A 7,667-nucleotide genomic window follows, 5' to 3' on the forward strand; every position below is an offset into this window, starting at 1 on the left:
ATCTGTGTAGCCTAAACCCTTATCAAAACAGAGAATATTACTATCACTCCAGAAAGTTTCCTTATGCCTCATTCCAGTTTATCCTTACCCACCACTCCCCTCCTACCCCAGGCAACGAATGTTTTCATTTTTTTCCACCTGAGATTAGTTTTGCCTGTTCCACAACTTCATACGGATGGAATCATGAAGTATATACCTTTATGGGCAAACCTTCATTCCGCATAATGTTGAGACTTATTCATATTGTTGGTGCACCAATAGTTCTTTTCTACTGCTGAGTGGCATTCTGCTATGTGACTATACAACAGTTGGTTTATCCATTCTCCTATTGATGAGTACCTGAGTACTTTCCAGAATTTTGGCTATGATTAATAAAGCTATTAAAAACTTTTTTCTATGTGTTTTTGTGAACATGTGTTTTCCTTTCTTTTGAGTATTTAGTAAATGCATAAGGTAGGTATGTTCTTGATATTATAAGAAAATACCAGGCCTATTTCTAAAATACTTGTGTTTCAGTTAACATTTCTATCATTAACGTATGAATTTTGGTTGCTCCACATGCTTGTCAGCATTTAGGGTTGTCAGTTCTTTTTAAAATTTTAGCTATTATTCATAATGGTATCTTACTGTAACATTCCTTGGCATTTCCTGATAACTAATGATGGTCAGTACTTTTTATGTGCCTTTCATAGGCCTTTTGTGCAGCATCTGCTTTTTTATTAGGTGGTTTATGTTTTCAAGATTGAGCTGTAGTTCTTTATCTATCCTGGATACCAGTCTTTTGGCAAATATATGTTTGTGAACCCATTTCTTCTTTTTAATTTAATTTTATTTATTATTTTTAGAGAGAGGGGAAAGGAGAGAGAAGGAGGAGAGAAACATCGATGTGTGAGAGATACATTGATTGGCTGCCTCTTGCATGACCCCCAGATGGGGACTTGGCCTGGCCTGCAGCCCAGGCATGTACCCTGACTAGGAATTGAACCAGTGACTTTTTGGTTCATAGGCTGGCACTCAATCCACAGAGCCACACCAGCCAGGGTCCATTTCTTCTCTGAGTTCATCAGTCTTGGCCTCTATTCTATAGTATAATTGACCTTGCATCAAGCATTGTCTAGATATTTATCCAAAGACCCTTATAAGTTGGTAAAATAAATACCAGCTACATGGTATCTTTATTTAATGGCATATGAAGGAGTCTCAGGAAACTTGAATGTCAGGGACTGTTTTTCCTATTTGCCCTTTATAGTGCTAGTGGTTAATTTCAGGATGGAAATTAGTGCTTTCTTAGTTTACTGTAAAAAATAGTTTCATCTAGTGGGTCTTTGTATTTATAAAGTAATGCAAATTGGAACAAAGTCAAGAGGAATTATAAAGAAAAAAAGAAAAAACAATACTTTAATGTTATTTTATTCATAGTTATTTAGGGAAAATGTAGCTAGCGCTAGCTGTGATTGATAGTAATGAAGATGATGATATTGCAAATGTGTGAAGCTATATTTTTTTCAGAGTACTTTTACATTTTTTAATCTTTAAAATCAGGAAATAAACTTTAGTGTTATCTTGATCTCTAAGAAAGATTTAACACTGCAGTCAATGTTACTGTTATAGCAAGTTATTGTATTCAGGATTTGTTCTTAAAACTAAAGTGTAGCCCTGGCCATTGTGGCTCAGTTGGTTGGAGCATTGTCCAGTAAACCTGCCTGTGGGTTCGATTCCCAGGCAAAGCATGTACCTAGGTTCCCAGTTCCATTCTTGCTCAGGTGCCTTTGGGAGGCACTGATTGATGTTTCTCTCATGTCTCTCTCTCTCTCTCTCTCTCTCTCTCTCTGTCTCTCCCTGGCGTCAATGGATATGTCCTTGGGTGAGGATTAAAAAAAAAGAAAGAAACCAAAGTATAAGTGAAAATCTAGGAGAATTTAGGTACTTTTGTGTGGATTTTATGTTGAATACTACATTGTTTGTAATAAAAATGATTAATAACAATTCAAGTATCCACCAATAGGGGACCAGATCAAATAAATTTTCAGCCATACATTGGAATACTTCCCCTTCTCTGCCTTCTTTTACTGGATGTATCACTTAGGTTTTTTAAAATTTTTCTTTCATGATTTCATAACCATAAGGTTTTACAGGTGGAAAGAACTTTGAGGTCATCTTGTTCTATCCCCTTATTTTACAATGGAAGAAAAACTCAGTGAGATTAAATGGTATGTCTAAAAAATAGAGCTTACAATTCTGAGAGTTAAGACTAGACATAGATCTTCTGATTGAATAAACTTTTGGTTTCATGTTTTTTTTCTGTCTGTTGTCAAGCCTTGTGGATTTGCGCTTTAAGATAACACTTGAACTTATCCCTTTCTCTTCACTGAGTTTGCCACTGTGGTCTCTAGTTATATCAAAAAGAGATGTCACTCAGCTTAATCTTTTCCCCTTGGGCCCATCTTGCACTCTTATCTCACTGATTTTTCTAATATAGTCCTTTCATCAGACATCCTTTTATTCCAGAAACTTCAGTGGTTTTCATTGAATCAGGTCCTAAATTTTCAAGGATCACAATACTCTAATCCCACCCTACCTCTTCATCCTTATTTCCCACTCTCCCCAACCTGCACCTGCTCAGGGTGGTCTCAGTAACCCCTAGCTGCATGTGAATTTCTGTTGTGGTTCCTGTGTTGGATCCATATTATGGTATCCCAACCATCCCACTCCTCTCCATTTAGCCATTTTCATACAACTCATAGTTCAAAATCCAGCTCTAGCTCCACCTTTTTCATGAAACATTTTCTAATTTTTCTTACCCTTGAGCATACATGGCAACATACCACTTAGCAATAGAAACTACCCTCTATGACAGATAAACACCCAAATATCAGTGGCGTAACATCATAGAAGTACACTTGTTCATTGATAATAATGTGTAAGTATTGGTGTATTGGCGATGACAGTGATGGGGTGCTGTGCTTTTTGTAGCCATTTAGGGAATGAGAGTGATAGAGGCTCTGCCACCTCTAACACAAGGCTCCCAGAATTGCCCAGGCACTGGAAGTCAGAGAAAGAGACAGGGAAGCACATCTGCTTCTTGACCACCTCAGTCCAGTAGGGACATGTTGCAGCACTTTTGCTGCTGAGAACTAATCACAGAGCTCCAAATCACCTTGTGCTGGGAAAGGTACCTGCTGCCTGAGCACCTACATCCCTGAAACTACCAAATTATCTGGAAAAGAAGCAGGAATCTCTAGAGGGTAGCTAGCTAGTTTTGTTACAATGTTATCCTGTGCTGATTTCTAATTGCTTGGTCTTCTTGTATCCTCAGCTGGTTTTATATTATAGCTAAAATTCCACAAATATATACAGCAAAATGCAAGTCCAGCACTTAGTGTATGGTCAATGAATATTTGTTAAATAACTGAATAATTTACATATTCTTTTTAAAAGTTCTTAATTCCTAAATTAAACAAGAAAGACACAAAACTTAACAAATCCCCAGTGGTTCTGTCTCTCTTTTTTTAAGAGCACATTTGCAATGTATTTTCATTTTACACATACATGAAGTGAAATTTAGCTAGATTATCTTCAATTTAAAAAATTATTTTCAACTAGTATATGTTGTTTCCCTTTCCCCTCTAAATCTTTTCCATTATAGAAAAATTGACACATATAAAAATAGAATATTATAATAAAATCTCATGTATACATCACCTGGCTTCACTAATGACTGATTTATGACCAGTCTTGTTTCATCCATATGCCCCACTCCCCTCCCACACTAAACTTTTGAAACTAAACATAAATATCATATTAGTTCATGTATAAATCTACAATTTGTACTGCTAAGAGATTAGGCCTAAAAAACCCACACTACTATATTTCATTTAAGTAATAACAATAATCCCTTATTATCACTAAATAATCATTAGTATTCAAAGTTCCCCTAAATGTAAAAAAAAAAGAAAAAGTGGTTTGTTCAAATCAAGATCCAAAGTCTAGACAACACATTTTATACATACTTCTTGAATATTTTAAAAATTATAATTCTCCCTCTGCCCCTTTATCTTGAAATTTATTTGTTGAAGAAACCAAATCGTTTGTCTTATAATGATATCTTCTAGATTTGGCTGATTCCATTGCTTGGTTTAACAGTTTAGTGCCCCAGTATTTCCTAATATCTGGAATTAGGTTTACAATCTTGATTAGATTACAGTTTGCTTTTTTTTTTCCCCCATGATAAATGGGGTTATATGCCTTCATCAGAGGACCCATGTACCTGATTGCCTCTCTTTTTGATGTTAACATTTCTCAGTGAGTTTAGAGTTGTTACCCTGATCCACTCCTTATAACAACGTTTTACCTCAGCTTTTCACCTGTGGTCTTGGCTGCCACTGATAATCATTACCTAGATCATTATTTCATTACACACATCTTGTGTCTTTTTACAAGGTCTTCTAAAGTTTTGAAATGTTTTATTCATTTTCATCTTATTAAATATGAGTAAGACATAAAAATTTCCCAGTCATAATAAGGGTAATTAACATCTGTTTGACAGTTAACATTTTACAAAAATTTTTTTAATGGGGTGGCCAGGCCAGATTGCTCGGGAGCATCGTGGGGAACCCTAATCTGGCATGAGAGGCTTCCCCCACACCTGAAGGAGGCAGGGGACCTGGCGACCTGCTTTCCTGGAGAAAGGGAAGGGTCACCGGAGAAGGGAGATTGCTTGAGGCAACTATGAACAAGCCATCCTGCATTGCCCCACAACCAAGCAAGTGCCTTCCCGGCTGAGAGAGGCTTCTGGAGAAGATTACTGCCTCAGGCAATAATAAGCAGTCAGCCAGCAAAGGAACAGAGCCTCGAACAAGAAGAGGCGCAGAGCTGCGCTCCCTAGGGGGACTCCTGAACCCGAAACAGGGTTGGAAAGCGCCGTGGGCAGCCCGGGATTGGAACCGGAGCGTGCTTCCATATCCCTGTCCTGTGGTAAACAATCAGTGCAGCTCAGTGACACAGGCCGCACAGCACCTGCGTGAGCTGTGGGGGCCAGATGCCCCCCTGAGACCCAAGGCTCCTATGCGTGACTGGGGACTCTTGCCCTTTATGGAATGGCGGCCAGAAGAGGGACAAAGACAGACATGGCCAACATGGCCCGCATTGGTTGAAAAGCTGGACATTCCCACAGCACGTGGAATTTTGGGAGAGGACTTTAAAACAGAACGTGGGCCAAAGTCATGCTCCGTTGCTTTTGTTCCACATGGGAGGTGGCACTAGGGTCTCTGAGCTCCCAGAGGCAGAGTCCCAGGCTGGGATGCGTGCCTCGAAGGGCGCTAGCCCTTGGGCTCTCCCTGAGAGCAGCACACTGAGGCCTGAGCTGGGAAATTCCTCTACCCCGAAGAGCAGGAGCTTCAGGCACTAGAGTCCCACAGATGAAGCTTCCCCTGTGTGGCCATCTGGAGTGATCTGGCAATGCACCCAAGACCCTGAGAGACAGAGACAGAGGGAGAAGGAGGAGGAGGGTGTTGGGGGGGGGGGGGGGAGGGAAGGATGGGGAGGGGCGGGGGGGGGGGAGAGAGAGAGAGAGAGAGAGAGAGCAAGCTAGCTGCTGGGAGGAGATGGGGACTCTGGCACTAGAGAGAGAGAGGTCCTGGAGCTGGAGAGACGGAGACCTATTTGAGCAACAACCTTGGGATGCAGACAAGCAATAATGGGGAACTTCTCAGCATGGATTTGAGCTTTCATCGTTCTGGAAACAAAGGATCTTCTGTCCTTTGCAGATGACGTTGGCTTGGAGCGGGAATGCTCTCAGCCCCTTTAAATTGGGAACCCTGTTAGTAAAAACGTATTCCCTTCACCACAAATCTTCATTGTATGCTGGTGCAAGGCGGCAAGCGGCCGGGCTCTGGCAGCCCAGTTACCTTTTCATATACGCTATTTCACAAATGTTACCTGATCTTCTCAAAACACCTTAGAGGTAAACTGACTCTTTGACCTTGGGCAAAGTTCTTCATCTCAGAAATGAGGAAAATTATAACCATCTCTAGGACTGTTATAAAATTAATCAAGTTAAACACATGCAAACTGCTTAGAACAGCGCTCACCATATTATCGTAAAAAATAAGCATTTTACTACTGTTATTACTGTAGTTTTATTTTAACTAATATTTGATTTTTTAGTTTTTATGGAAAATAATAGGAGCAATTTAATGTCTATGTTCTTATATAATTTTATAACCTCCAGTCATAATCTTGATTAGCTTACATGTGATAAGAATTTAGCTTTTACTGTTACTAATTGCAAACATTATTTAAATACTCTATTTTCTTTATTCATAGATCAACTAAAAGTTATTTTTCTACCAAAAAAAGTAAAGGAGATGATATTTAACTTAAACTTTTTAGGCTATATATACCATATCTCCTTTGTGAGAAGAAAAAGTCAATATAGTTTCACATATTTTATATGTTTTTAACATATTTCAAAATTATCTTTAATGGAACTATGTAGTATTAGAGCTTAAAGAATCTTCGGCACTAGTCTTAGCACTTTATTTATAGGTGAATACACTGAGGACTCAGCCGATTGTCAATTTCACATTACTAATCCACAACAAAGCCAGTACTAATACCGAGATCTTAAATCAAAATCAGCCCAGGTTTCAACCTCTTTCATTATAATGCATGATGCTAAGTTACTTTCAATGTTCCTCCATCAAATCTCACAGTACTACTCTAAAGGCTATCTGGAATTTTCTTACTATTTAAAATTTAAAAAAAAATAAATTTACTGGGGTTACATTAGTTAATAAAATTATATAGGTTTCAAGTGTACAATTCTATGACACATGGACTTAAAAGTGAGAAAAATGAGCTGCATGCTTGAAGACACAAATGTCAGTGAAGGCAAGCAGAGTGGGTCCCAGGAACCCGTCTCTGTTTAATGACACTTTAATGCTAACAGACAGTAACTGTATGAAAAACTAAATGTATACAATGTGTATATACATTAATGCCTATATATAAAGAAAAATGACAGCTATTTCCTGCTGACACAGTATGCCTAGTCGTACCTGTCTAGTCACACACAATCACGCAGGAAAGGTAGAATTACAAGGCAAACTTTATTTTTGGCTTTTTTCCCCTTACTTTTGATTGTAAAGAATTTTAAGTATACACAAAAATAAACAGAATGGTACAATGAACGTTTATTTACCTATCACTCAGCCCCAATATCTATCAGCCTAAGGCCATTTCTACCCCATGCCTTTTCCCATCTACTTCCCCTTTCATATTATTTTGAAGCAAACATTACAGACATTAGATCATTTTATGTAATGAAATTTGAAAGATATTTCTTGAGAAGACAAAAATACTTTTAAAATAACTACAAGATTAATTATTAGGCCTAAATGCCCTTAATATAATTAAATAGGCAGCTGGTATTTAATTTTCTCATTATTTTATAAACATCAATTTTTTAGTTCCATTTTTTAAAAATCCAGATCCAGTCCCCCACATTGTGATTATTTCTCTTTTTGCTCTCTGCAATTTATTGTTGAAGAAAAGAGATTTTCAAACTGTAGATTTTCCCACAGTCTAGGTTTTGCTGTTTACATGCCTGTGACATAGATACAAGGCAGTTTTAAGCATTAAAGAAAATGTTCATGCATATTATTAGT

Source organism: Pteronotus mesoamericanus, unplaced genomic scaffold (assembly GCF_021234165.1).
Source record: "Pteronotus mesoamericanus isolate MK-2021 breed Mesoamerican mustached bat unplaced genomic scaffold, CSHL_Meso_final scaffold_85, whole genome shotgun sequence".
In the NCBI taxonomy this organism is placed as follows: domain Eukaryota; kingdom Metazoa; phylum Chordata; class Mammalia; order Chiroptera; family Mormoopidae; genus Pteronotus; species Pteronotus mesoamericanus.